The 13,958-nt window shown below is 42.9% G+C and overlaps 1 protein-coding gene and 1 pseudogene across 4 annotated transcripts in view; one reads left to right on the top strand and one right to left on the bottom strand.

The window, feature by feature from the left end:
• SLC24A2 (solute carrier family 24 member 2) overlaps nucleotides 1–13,958 on the bottom strand; it is a 288,084-nt gene that overhangs the window by 260,074 nt on the left and 14,052 nt on the right. The window lies entirely within an intron of this gene.
• Nucleotides 1,682–2,341, top strand: LOC102398164 (annotated as a pseudogene).

The raw sequence follows: 13,958 nt of genomic DNA, 5'->3' as shown, positions 1-13,958 counted from the left end.
GACTCTGTGTGACCCCATAGACGGTAGCCCACCAGGCTCCCCAGTCCCTGGGATTCTCAAGGCAAGAACACTGGAGTGGGTTGCCATTTCCTTCTCCAATGCATGAAAGTGAAAAGTGAAAGTGAAGTCGCTCAGTCATGTCTGACTCTTAGTGACCCCATGGACTGCAGCCCACCAGGCTCCTCCATCCATGGGATTTTCCAGGCAAGAGTACTGGAGTGGGGTGCCATTGCCTTCTCCAATGCATGAAAGTGAAAAGTGAAAGTGAAGTCGCTCAGTCTTGTCTGACCCTTAGCATGGACTGCAGCCTACCAGGCTCCTCCGTCCATGGGATTTTCCAGGCAAGAGTACTGGAGTGGGGTGCCATTGCCTTCTCCAAATGTTATTAGGTGACAACTAACTTACTGGGGGTGAATAGACGATGAGATGGTTGGATAACATCACTGACTCAATGCATCTTGAGCAAGCTCCAGGAGATGGTAAAGGACAGGGAAGCCTGGTATGCTGCAGTCCCATGGGGCTGCAAAGAGTTGAACACGAATTAGTGACTGAACAATAATTTCCCTTTGGCAAGCACTAAAGATTATACTGGAGGTCCAGATTATTCTGGAACTAGAAAACCAGATTTTTATTTTTTGTTTTTCTGGTTTTATTTCAGACTAGGCTCTTTGGAAGAGGTCTTGACCCAAATGTGTTCATTTCAGGCAGAGAAAGACCACCTTTCTAGAGTCCTCCTAGAAAAAGTACAAGTTCAGGGGAAACTGTGAGGGGAGAGGGCAATGGTATCACAAATAAGTAAAACTAGAGCTTGGAATCCATGCCTCAGGCTTCCACTGCAACCTCTAAAAACAGAAATGAAAAAAAGAAAAAAAGATAATTCCCTGGCAGTCTAGTGGTTAGGACTCTGTGTTTTCACTGCTGAGGACCTGGGTTCAATTTCTGGTCAGGGAACTAAGATCCCACAAGCCACATGGTGTGGCCAAAAGAGAAAAAAGAAAAGAAAGGAATGCTCACCTCAAAACACTGCAGCCACTGTACTCAATTGGCCCCCTCACAACTGGAGCAACCGGCGGGCCACGTGATGGTAAATTGTAAATTATCTGAAGGCAAGGGTTGTGTCTCATTTATCTTTGTACCCCAAGAGGCAAGCAAGGGTCTGTCATGCATTTAGCACAGTGCACGCTGATAAAACTGAGGATTTGGGACAAAACTAAGCACGGTTGCAAAATAAATGGTGGCATTAAAAAATTATCAATACTCAGAAAACTTCACTGATTCATAAATTTAGCTGCAAAGAAAAAAGGAAAAAAATTCTAGAGTCATTTCTTTTATTTGGCTTCTTCTGCCTCTTCTCCTCCCCTTCTTCCTCTTCCTTCTTCTTGCTTTAAATAATGATCACCTAATGTTGTTTTTTTCTTTGTCAGAAAGTGGATACAAAACAGAAACAATCCTTTGATAGTCTAAAAACAGCTTGAAGGAAAGGTGAAACTCAGAACTGAAATAAAGAGATACCCCCATATACCCCCATATGCCAATGGGATTTTTTAGTCTTTTAAAATCACATACAACCCAGTAAAGATCTTGACAAAGATCTAGACATACCAGAGAAACTTGAGATTTCACCACTGTGTCTATGTTAGGGTAATTTCAATATCAAACAGGAAGAGGTGGTGATGGTAGGATGGCAGAGTTGGTAACTTTTGCGGTTCCCACAGGGAGTGACAAAACCTTGCTTGTGTGGGAACTGAGCTCTGGACCAACGGCCGAGGCCTTCATTCTCTGTTCACAGTCTTCTCCCAGTTTGGCCTTCTGTATTCGGTCTGAGTCTTCCCAAACGCAGCAGTGGCCAGTCCTGGATTTTATGCCGTCATCAAGTTTTATTCAGCAAGGGATGCTCACAGAGCCCAAAAGGCATGCAACCAGAAGCAGCTTTTCCAGAAATCTCCAGTGAAGATTTTGTCCTGGCACCCAACATAAGGTGGTTCAACACAACGCCCTTGCCCTAAACAGCTCCAGATGCCAAGAATTGGCAAATTACTACTTTGGTTTCAATGGATGGTCAAAAAGGATCATCAAGCTTCAGGATCTTTCTGACCCTGAAGAAAAAAGGGAAAATGAAGATATTGTGGCACCTCTTCAGAGGCAAAGCCTGAAGTTCTTCTGTGCTTTAGAGGTGGTGTTGCCATCCTATGAGTGCAGAAGTCCAGGAGTTGTTATGGCTGAGGAACCTTTGGATAACTTGAAAGAAAGGCCATTATCACTCCTTATGAAAAGGAAGAAAACCCAGAAGCTTGCTATTCAGAAGGCTAAGACACATGCATTTTAGAAACTGCAGATTGTGGTTTTAGAGTACGTCATGAGAAATGCTGGGCTGGAAGAAGCACAAGCTGGAATCAAGAATGCCAGGAGAAATATCAATAACCTCAGATATGCAGATGACACCACCCTATGGCAGAAAGTGAAGAGGAACTAAAAAGCCTCTTGATGAAAGTAAAAGAGGAGAGTGAAAAAGTTAGCTTAAAGCTCAACATTCAGAAAACTAAGATCATGGCATCTGGTCCCATCACTTCATGGGAAATAGATGGGGAAACAGTGTCAGACTTTATTTTTGGGCGCTCCAAAATCACTGCAGATGGTGATTGCAGCCATGAAATTAAAAGACGCTTACTCCTTGGAAGGAAAATTATGACCGGCCTAGATAGCATATTCAAAAGCAGAGACATTACTTTGCCAACAAAGGTCCGTCTAGTCAAGGCTATGGTTTTTCCATTGGTCATGTATGGATGTGAGAGTTGGACTGTGAAGAAAGCTGAGCACCGAAGAATCGATGCTTTTGAACTGTGGTGTTGGAGAAGACTCTTGAGAGTCCCTTGGACTGCAAGGAGATCCAACCAGTCCATTCTAAAGGAGATCAGTCCTGGGTGTTCTTTGGAAGGACTGATGCTAAAGCTGAAACTCCAGTACTTTGGCCACCTCATGGGAAGAGTTGACTCATTGGACAAGACTCTGATGCTGGGAGGGATTGGGGGCAGGAGGATAAGGGGACGACAGAGGATGAGATGGCTGGATGGCATCACTGACTCAATGGACGTGAGTTTGAGTGAACTCTGGGAGTTGGTGATGGACAGGGAGGACTGGTGTGCTGCAGTTCATGGGGTTGCAAAGAGTCGGACATGATTGAGCGACTGAACTGAATATGCAAATGGTGTTCCTTATATGCACTCAGAATTCCTTAAACTGAAAAGTCTGGTGGCTGTAGTTTGCCTTGAGGGAAGCTGTGTAGTCCAAAAGGTACATAGGCCAGTAAAATTCTCTCCAAAGCTTTGTTCATTGTATCTGGTAGAATTTTGGTCCCAAGTAGTAGACACTTGCCTTGCTTCTAATATGACATTTCCAGAATAGTCCAGTGGTATCTATCCCCGGTTTGAACTCACTTTGATCCCTCCTTAATGCCTTCCTATTTAATCATATTGTGATTGAACAGTTTTGTTTCCACAGCTTTTACTGCATCATTCCTTAGTTCTTATTTCTAAGATCATAAAGGTTTTGGAACCAAAAAAAAAAAAAACAAAAACAAAAAAAACCAGGAAGAATTAGTTTATAGAGCATGAAAGAAAATAACCTATGACCTGCCCATGGAGCTAAGTCTAGCCTTTTGCCTGAAGTGAGTTGGTAAAGAAGACAGACCCAGGGAGGGCCTATCAACCCCAGACCCCGTCACCCTTTGCTCATCCCCATGAACATGACCCAAGCTTTCCTCTGGAGGAGGGAAGGAAAGAACAACCATCAACAACCTGTCGGCAGAGTCAGAAGGCTGTACTGGATTTGCAATTGGGACTATTTCATGTGAAATTCTGACCTTCTCTAGTTTGTTCCCCATCAGTCTTCAATGAAAAACAAATAAACCTAAGAGTTAGAATATAGCATTATTTGGAAAATCAACTGTCCTTGCTAAAAAGGAACAAGAGAGTATGGTTTCCTTCTGTGGTCTTTGGGACTGAAATTTCCTATGGGAGTAGCGCACATCTTGATTCAATGGAGTTGGATTATGGGCCTGAGGGCCCAAGGGGAGGGGAGACCCCTGCCAGGTTTGGTTTGTTTCCAGTAGGGAAGCTGATTCCTCTTAAAGAGCACCATGTCCAATACCTCAAGACAGTTATTTTACACCTTACCAATCACTGGGGTTCACTGATAATTCCTGCTGATAAGGCAAGCTGCAACTAAAATACATCCTCTAGTTCTACTGCGGTAAAATCATCTCTTCACCTTGCTTCATTAGTTTACCCCATTCTGCAATGCACCTTTCCTCGGAGGCTCCTGGGAGAGACTGTAAAAAGTGCTTGCACAGCTATTTTGTGTCAAGATAGCGATCAATATGCAGCGTACTGATTTATGTTGAGATGCGCATCTTGTCGAGCAAAGAGAAATAAAGAACAATGAGCTTACTTAGAGGTCCTACAGTTTATCAAGAAAATCAAACAAAAGACAACCATAAACAGGCACCTAGACCTGGAATATAAAGCATAACACTTCCACTTAGCTTCTGAGTCTTTCTTACTATGCCTGCCATATGGTAGCAAGTTGGCATAACCTAAATATCAGAGGACCTCGTTTTGAAATTCCACAACCATATCTGGTTTCTCGGTGTAGGTGTCCAACATGCCAACAGATGGTGCCCGGCATTTTACCCATTAAACTCTATGATCTCCATAACCATTTAATAATGAGATTGGACCAGATAAGATCAGAGAGCAGATTTTCATTCCGCACAGAGATTCTGCCAGCTTTTCAACTGCAAAGTGAATTTATGGAGTAAAAGCCTCTGAAATTATCCCATAAAAACAGAGCTATAAGCAATATTCTGCAGTCAGTTTTCGAGAATAAAGTGTTTGGAGGAAAAAAAAAGGCAGCAATGCAGCCATATGGACACTCTCGCTTGAAAGATGAAAAATTGAGAATGTAGCAACAGATCACTTAAAATAATTGGTAACCATCCTTTAAAGTGAAAAATGCTTTGGTTGCCCTTGGTTTGCCATCAATAATTCATTCAGTAATTGTTTACTGAGCACCTATTATTTGCCAGTACACTTCTGTGTAATAGAGATTCGAGTGTGAACAAAATAAATTCCTGTCCTGATAAAGCTTCTGTTTCACTGATTTCTATATTTCTACCATAAACCATGTACTGGCATAGCTCGGGCTCCTGAGGGAGTGAAAAAGTCACCCTTTAGGCCACTGACTGCAGATAAATGACCTGCTGTATCCTGTAGTTAAAAAAAAAAAAAAAAGTGGTCTTTTAAAAATAAGATGGGCTAATGTTAATCACTCTGCTTCTTGGCTTCCCAAGCAGGACAGATTTTTGTAACTCAGTCTGATTCACGCAACTTCATTTTGTTGAATGTCTGTATGATCGACAGATGATTTTTATTACTCATCAGAGCATTTTCCAATCAAATTTTGGAACTCTGTTGCTTCTGATTTTACTGAGAAAACTGAAACAAAAGAAGAACGTCCACAAATCTCTCCGACATACTCACCCATTACCTGCAGCTGTGCCATTACCTGGCTTCCCCGCTTACTAAGTCAACCCTCCCATTTGTACCCTGAATCTCCTATTCCTTTCCCACTTAGGGGCATGGCCACAACAATCTTCCCCTTTTTGCATCTTCTGATCTCCCCGCTTTGCTATGTCATTGCTGCTGCTGCTACTAAGTCATTTCAGTTGTGTCCGACTCTGTGCGACCCCATAGACGGCAGCCCCCCAGGCTCCCCCATCCCTGGGATTCTACAGGCAAGAACACTGGAGTGGGTTGCCATTTCCTTCTCCAATGCATGAAAGTGAAAAGTGAAAGGGAAGTTGCTCAGTCATGTCTGACTCCTAGCGACCCCATGGACTGCAGCCCACCAGGCTCCTCTGTCCATGGGATTTTCCAGGCAAGAGGACTGGAGTGGGGTGCCATCGCATTCTCCGGTTATGTCATTGCTACAACCACACAAATGTGCTGTTCTTTCTTCCACTTAAGACAATTCTTAAACCGAAATTTTCTCCTGGCTTGCACCCATTTATTTGTTCCCCTTTACAGGTATCTCTAATTCCTACTTGCCCATTCCTTGAACCCACTTTACCCTGGTTTTCGCCCAACTCACTCCACCAAAACTGGTCTTGTCAAATAACCAGTGACCTCCTCAAGACTAAATCTGATGTTCAGTTCTCTGTCTTCACCCTACTGGGTCACCAATTGATGTAATCACTTCCTTTTCTTTGAAATGCATTCTTCACCTGGCGTCCCCATTCTCCAGGTTTTCTTCTTTCCTCCCTGGCTGCCACTTCTCAGGCTCCTTTGCTGGCTCCTACTCCTTTTTCTTCCATTTCAATGCTGCAAACACCAAGACTCAAGTCTTCAACCTCTTCTCCTTATCTACATTCACTCCCAGGTGATTTTCTTCAGTCCCATGGCTTTACACACTTTCTAGAGCCTTATGATTTCCGAACGTGCACTTCTAATCTGAATTTCCGACTTATCTCTAACTGCCTACTCAACATACCATTTAGTGTTTAACTTAACCATTTAAACCACAGACTTAAATCCAAAATTTAACTCCTATCTTCCACTTGAAACCTGCTCCTTTGAAGTCTTTCCATCTCAATAAATGGCAGTTCCATTCATCCAGTTACTTAGGCCAAAACTTTTGGTATGACCTTTGATTTCTCTCTTTCTCTTTTTAACATACCCTGCATCTAATCCATCAGCAAATGCTGTTAGCTCTACCCTCAAGAGAGATCCAGAATATGATGACTTTTCAGTGCCTCTGTTGTGACCACACTGGCCAGGCTGCCATCATCATCAACCTGAGTCATGCCACCAGTTACATAAATATGTAGGACATCCCTCTCCTACCCTACAACCTGTCATGAAAGCTTTAAAGGCTCTAGCACAAGGCTCACTGAACACGACTCAGACTCTCTCATTGTTTCTGCAGGTATTATCCTCATTATAACACTTTCACATCCATAGCTGTCATGAAAAGGTGAAGCACTCTGTTTTGGATTTGCAGTTACTCCCAATGGATATATTTCTGTATGGTTTTGTAGTTCTTCTGATTCTTATTGCCAATGAATGTCATACTGATGTGATCTACAGAGCAGCATATGTATGTATGTGTGTGTGTGTGCCTGCTCAGTCATGTCTGACTCTTTGTGACCCTGTGGGCTGTAGCCCCACCAAGCTCCTCTGTCCATGGAATTCTCCAGGCAAGAATACTGGAGTGGGTTGCCATTTCCTTCTCCAGGGGATCTTTCTGACTCAGGGATGGAACTTGCATCTCTTGTATCTTCTGCATTGTCAGGCGGATTCTTCACCTTTGCACCACCTGGGAAGTCCCATGAGGCAACATATGCCTTTTATATGTGTACTGCCTGGAGCCACATGGCTGAGGAGTAAGAGAGGCCATAAGTCCTGGGAGGCACTGTATCTGCCTACACAGAGGAGATGGCACCTTTCTCTTTGCACAAACTTGTCTTCTGCTCATCAAGTCCTGCACCTATAGAGCTGTACACTTGAGGGGTGTGTGTGCTTTTCTAATAGGTCTGCTCAGAGCAGGGAGCCTTTTTTAACCTGCTTAGAAACACTGAATAGGCCAGTAGCAGACTTGGCTATCTGGTTTCCCTGGTGGTGGTAGGGGTAAAAAATCTTCCTGTCAATGCAGGTCGATGTAACAGATGCGGGTTCAATCCCTGGGTTGGGAAGATCCCTTGGAGGAAGAAATGGCAACCCAGTCCAGTATTCTTGCCTGGAGAATCTGATGGACAGAGGAACCTGGCGGGCTACAGTCCGTGGGGTCGCAAAGAGTTGGACACGACTGAAGCGACTTAGCATAGCACAGACTTGACTATCACTGTGCACACAGGAGTCTAACCCAACTCAGAACTCTGTCCAGCCCCTGCCCCAAACAGTTCACGTCTGCTGCTTCTAAATTCTTTATGGCTGGAAAAATCAGGCAACTTAATTTATTTGAAGTTTGTATATGATAAAATAAACAGACTCTTATAAAGAGTATCAAGAAGCTGTTTTATGATTAAGTGTCTAAAATTAGAACATCAATCTTCGGGTATCTCAAAAGTATTTGAGTTGCTCAAAATTGGTATTTGGTTGCTCAAAAGTCCTTTTGACTTTGGATCTTGGCTCTGTTATGGACATCTAGATACTGAACTTCCAGATAAGTGGAAGTTTATGGGACTGCAATTATATAAAAATGTAGATTGTCAGAAAGTGCTTTATTGGTCTCTCAAGCTGACCTCATGAACATTTTTTCAGGATGTTCACATTCAAGCAATTCCTTCTCTAAAGACAATTTATTTGAACCCTACACTAAATATGTGCTTGAAATCCCTCTAATCCTATTTTTTAATATTCTCACTCAGCACTTGCCACTGTCTCTTCATGTCTGTGGTTTCATTCGAACGTGAGCTCAGATATCCCCTCATTAATTATCACACTATCCTATGAGACAACAGAAAAGCCATCTGCTCTCATTTTTTGATGTAGAAAATTGGGGACAGATAAACACATATAACTCATGAAATGTCAGAGCATTTAATGAGGTTGTAGGAACATAAACATATTTAAAAAGAGGTGTATAAAAACTAAAATTTAACAATGACCATCCAATGAGTCAGAAAGATACTCAGACAAACATTTTTTAACTGCTGGGTCAGGTTAAGGTTAAAGAGAGAAAAGAGGTGTTCACAGAACACAAAATACTTAATATTTTTTTTTCAGGTAGCTTAAAAAAAACCTCTTTAAACCTCTATAACCCAACTCTGAGGACCTTAAAAATTTTAATGAGAAGCTGCATGTTGATCATATCCAAAACAAGCTATTCAACTATGGGTCCATTCTGTGATTCACATTTGCAAGAACCTGAACTGAAATGGTCATATGAGACTCTGAGCAATTTTACTAAAAACAAATAACCTAAAGCATGTATTGGGGCTGCTGAGAGGAAGCAGGCAGCGCTCAGGAGAGGCACTTGGCAGAGATTCAGATCCAAGGTGATCATGGGCTGAGCATCACTGGCAATACCACTCACTTGGGGCTGGTCTCCCAGAGCCACACAGTGAAATGAGATAGAGCTGGATTAATTTTTAGCACAGTTTTTTATTATCCACCAGCAAAGCATGTGGTGCTACTTCCCAGGGCATTTCAATTCTTCTTCCTAAAGCACAACACTATCTTATCCTGTTCTATTTATTTTTCTTAAGTGTCTGTGACTTGCAGAGCATTAAGATGCCAAAACATATGTTTCCTAAGCCTGTTCTCACTTCTCACCTTCACTTAGACTTTCAAGGTCAGAGCTATTTGTGGCTATCTACTTAATTGTACTTGAAATAAAAGGCAGCAGAAAACAGCAGATTTGTGATGGCCCTTCAAAGTAAGCATCAAATGAGCAGCCTGTCACATCTGAACCTATTTAAATAAATCAGCCTCTTGTTCACAGCCCCCAAACTCCATCCACCATGCCAGCAGTCACTGTGCAGCTGAAGCAAGCTAGCAGCAAGAGAGGGGATGTTTCCTGGACCCCCTGAAAACCACTGGAGCTTTGAATCAATTGGGCATTTTTGTGCACAGCAGGATTGCATGGCCAAGTTCTGTTTACCCTCGGAGTGTGCTCATTAATTAGGTTTGTGCAATTACAATTCATGCTAGGCAATGACGAAGTAGATCATTACTAGTATTATTATTATTTACTGTATGCAGCTCCATATACTTATAAAGCTTTGTTCAAAATGGATGCAAATGCTCCCAGGACCTGGAGTGGGAAAAGTTATAGGCTTTGGGACAGAGCAGGTAGATGGGCAGGATTGTCCCCTAACCAAGATCTATAAAGCTAAGTGCCAAGGTTCAAACAACATCATGTAAGCAAAGTTCACATCTGAGAATGAAGGACTGTGATTCAACTGCTTTCCTGACAAGGCTCCTGGATAATATGTTGGGAAAGGGATTTGATAACAAGAAACACTCGTAGACAATACAGAGAAGGATCAGCAGTACCTTTAAAAGGGTGATGTAGCAACTAGACAGCAAACATCCTGGGTCCAGCGTTCAAGTAGATTCATGTTCCCAGGTTCTCTATAATCAACAAGTCCTGAACCTCAAATGACCCCTAAATCCTCCTCCAGTCCTTAGCCTCAAGGGGATCAAGCTTTTCCCAAGACTAACTTAAGGGAACAGGCAGCTTTAGGGTTGATCCAAGGTTCCAAAGCACTAAATTGATGCCGGGAGAACAATATGCAACAGCAGAGAACTGGTCCCAGTCTAGAAGCTGCCCCATCCATGCAACATACTCCTTATTTTACAGAACAGAAGAAATTTACGATCACATATATGGTAAGGGACTTCCATCCAGAATATATAAAGAACTCAGACTCAGAAGTTGAGCAAATAACCCAATTTTTAAGTAAGCAAAGGATGTGAACAGACATTTCCCCAAAGAAGATATACAAGTAGCCAAGAAGTTCATAAAAAGATGTTTAACATCATCGTCCTTCAAGAAAATGCAAATCAAAATCACAATGAGATACCACTCCACACCCACTTTGTTGTTGTTGTTTAGTCGCTAAGCTGTGTCTGACTCTTTGTGACCCCATGGACTGTAGCCTGCCAGGCTCCTCTATCCATGGGATTTTCCAGGCAAGAGTACTGGAGTGAGTAGCCATTTCCTCCTCCAGGGGATCTTTCTGACCAAGGGATCGAACCTGTCTTTCTTGTGTCTCTTGCATTGGCAGGTGGATTCTTTACCACTAGCACTACCTGGGATGCCCCCACATCCACTGCTGCTGCTGCTAAGTCGCTTCAGTCGTGTCCGACTCTGTGCGACCCCATGGACTGCAGCCTACCAGGCTCCTCCATCCATGGGATTTTCCAGGCAAGAGTACTGGAGTGGGTTGGTATAACCAACAAGACATATAATAGCAAATGTTGGCAAAGATGGAGGGAATTTGGGACCATCATACACTGCTGGTAGGAATGCAAAATGGTACAGCCACTTAAGAAAACAGTCTGGCAGTTCCTTAAAATGTTAAACATACAGTGAGCACATGACCTACCAATTCTACCCCTAAAATGTATACCAAGGAGAATTGAAACCATATATCCACAGAAAAACTTGTAAGCAAATATTCACAGCAGCATTACTTATAATGGCAAAAAAAGGGGAAGTAAGCCAAATGTCAGCTGATGAATGGATAAACAAAATCAGTATATCTATACAAGGGAACATTTGGCCACAAAAAGGCAACACCATGGATGAATTTCGAAAACGTTTTGCTAAGTGAAAGAAGCTAGACACAAAAGGCCATATGCTATAAGACTCTCACTGATATGAAATGTCTACAATAGGCAAATCTATAGCAACAGAAAGAAGCCTGGTGGCTGCCAGGGATGGAGATGGAAAGAGGGATGAGGAATGATAGATAGATACAGGGTTCCTTTTTGGTGGTGATGAACAAGTTCTAAAATGAGTGGTGATGATTTTGCAACTCTGTGAATATACAAAAAAACCAGTGAACTGCACACACGGTTAATTCTATGATAAGTGAATTATATCTCAAAAAATTTATTAAAAAAGTCAACAGAGAAACGTTATACAATGCTACAAAGTAAGGAGGACTATTTCGAGGCCATAGCTGGAATGATATAGCTTTCAGAATTGAGGTCCCTTACCTGCCCTGACACCTATACTTCCAACCTGAGGGGACTAAAGAATGCCCACTGAATTGTTTAAGCTGGATATTTGTTGTTTTTTCCTTGACTTTAATACATAAGCCACTGTTGCTGCTGCTGCTAAGTCGCTTCAGTTGTGTCCGACTCTGTGCGACCCCATAGACGGCAGCCCACCAGGCTCCCCCGTCCCTGGGATTCTCCAAGCAAGAACACTGGAGTGGGTTGCCATTTCCTTCTCCAATGCATGAAAGTAAAAAGGGAAAGTGAAGTCGCTCAGTTGTGTCTGACTCTTAGCAACCCCATGGACTGCAGCCTACCAGGCTCCTCTATCCACGGGATTTTCCAGGCAAGAGTACTGCAGTGGATTGCCATTGCCTTCTCCTATATAAGCCACTAAATTTTATGATTGATTTAAGCTCAGACTTTTTTTTAAATCATGAACACTCACCACCACCATTAGTAACTTTCCAATGGGTATTCAGTACCCTTTTCCTTTCTACCCTTGGTACCAAATGAAACACCAAATATTGCATATGGGATTGGTTAGTTCCATAGTCAAGAAGAGTAATTTGATCCAAGGCAGAAAACTCAGATGCTGGCAAACATAAGGCCCAGCCATGATTGGATGGAGATGTGACGAGCTGAGATTAAATACTGATGATGTCTATAAGAAAAGAGTGAATACATTTACAGGGCAGTGGCAGGAAGGCTCGAGAGAATTTCGTGGTTGAGTGAGGTTCAGTTTCATAACAGGGAAACTGCTCCTCTCTTAATCCTCTGCAAGAACAGAGGGAAAGCAGGTTCAAGTCCGAACACTGAGGATTTGACTATTAGTTAGGGATTAGTTGGAGAATTGCTCCTTCATCTGGCTGCTTGTGAGGCAGAGAGAAGAGGGCCTAGGGGCTGAGGCAAGGTCCCAAAATGACAGGACTCAGGGAGAACAGGCTAACAGCAAACGGGAGGGACTCAGAGGAAAAGAGACCAGGAGGAGAATACACGTGGCTGGGTGGGACCGTATTCTGTTAATCACTTTTCCTGTGCAATTGCATCAAAATTCATAGCTTCCCTCTGAGGGAAAGCCTACTATTTTTCTTATAGATAAACAAACATAAGCCCAGACAGGTTCAGTAACTTGCTCAAGATCACACAGCAAGGAGGGTCACACTCCCAGTCTTAAATAATAATTCTATTGTGTTAACCCTTAACTGTCATCCTCCCTTTCAGGAAACAAAGTCTCAGATTCCTGGAACACATGCACCAATGCTCAGCGCCCACCACACACCTGTAATAACAAAAGTGGTTCAACATCTTTTTCATTGCTATCAGGTGTCAGGGAAAAATGAAACTGACTCAGCCTACGAGTGGTTAGGTCAACAGATGACAGTTTAAGTGGGAGGAATCAGGCTGCTGAAGGGGAAACCTGTATTTCTACTTGCAACCAGCCTACCTAGCTCAAAGTCCTTCAAGTAGTAAAAGAGAAAGTTATTTACATAGCACCAGCAACTTTCGATCCTTTCTAAGAACATCCTATGGACGGGTAAAGAAACCCGCATTACCCCTTCAAAGGGTTAATCTCCTTTAATTGGCCTTCTTATTTGGAAAAGGACCCTGAAGGTGATAAGTTCAGGGCTTCATGACCTGACCACCTCTTTGGTAGGTCAGTCCATAATTACGGACGTATACTTGTTTCTTTCCCATTAACGAAGATGCTCAGAGTATCAGAGCTCATGGGGACCGTGGATCTAAGGCAGCCCCTTCATTTTCATAGGAGATGCTTGGGGCAAAGCACCTGGACCAAGGTTAGACAGCCAGTGTTTGGGGATGAAGGGGACACCATCTCTCCAGGCTTGCTTCCTGTCAATGCAAGATTCTGAGTGCATCCTTTAAAGCTGTAAACATGGCATTAATATAGTCTGGTGCCCAGAACTTTCCCAAACCCATCAGCTTTTACCAGGACACGAACTGTGCCTGCATCATTTGGTTTACAAATCCAATCCTTCATAAAACGGTAACCAACCTAATTGAAATGCAGCTTCGGCCATCTCGTCAAGTTCTGCTTCTCTCTGATTTCATGCCTGTTTCATCCACATTTCTTTTCCACCTGATGACAAGCTCATCGGGAACCAAGGATGAGCTGAGGCTCAGGGAGCAAGCACATCAAGCTTTGATCTGCACCTTCGTTACCCTGCAATCAGTCAGTGTCAGAGCCAGAGCGGGTGAGGAGTAAAGACACTT

Source organism: Bubalus bubalis, chromosome 3 (genome assembly GCF_019923935.1).
Source record: "Bubalus bubalis isolate 160015118507 breed Murrah chromosome 3, NDDB_SH_1, whole genome shotgun sequence".
Classification (NCBI taxonomy): domain Eukaryota; kingdom Metazoa; phylum Chordata; class Mammalia; order Artiodactyla; family Bovidae; genus Bubalus; species Bubalus bubalis.
Note: the sequence above shows the minus strand (reverse complement) of the source record. Positions and strands in the feature narration are given on the sequence as shown.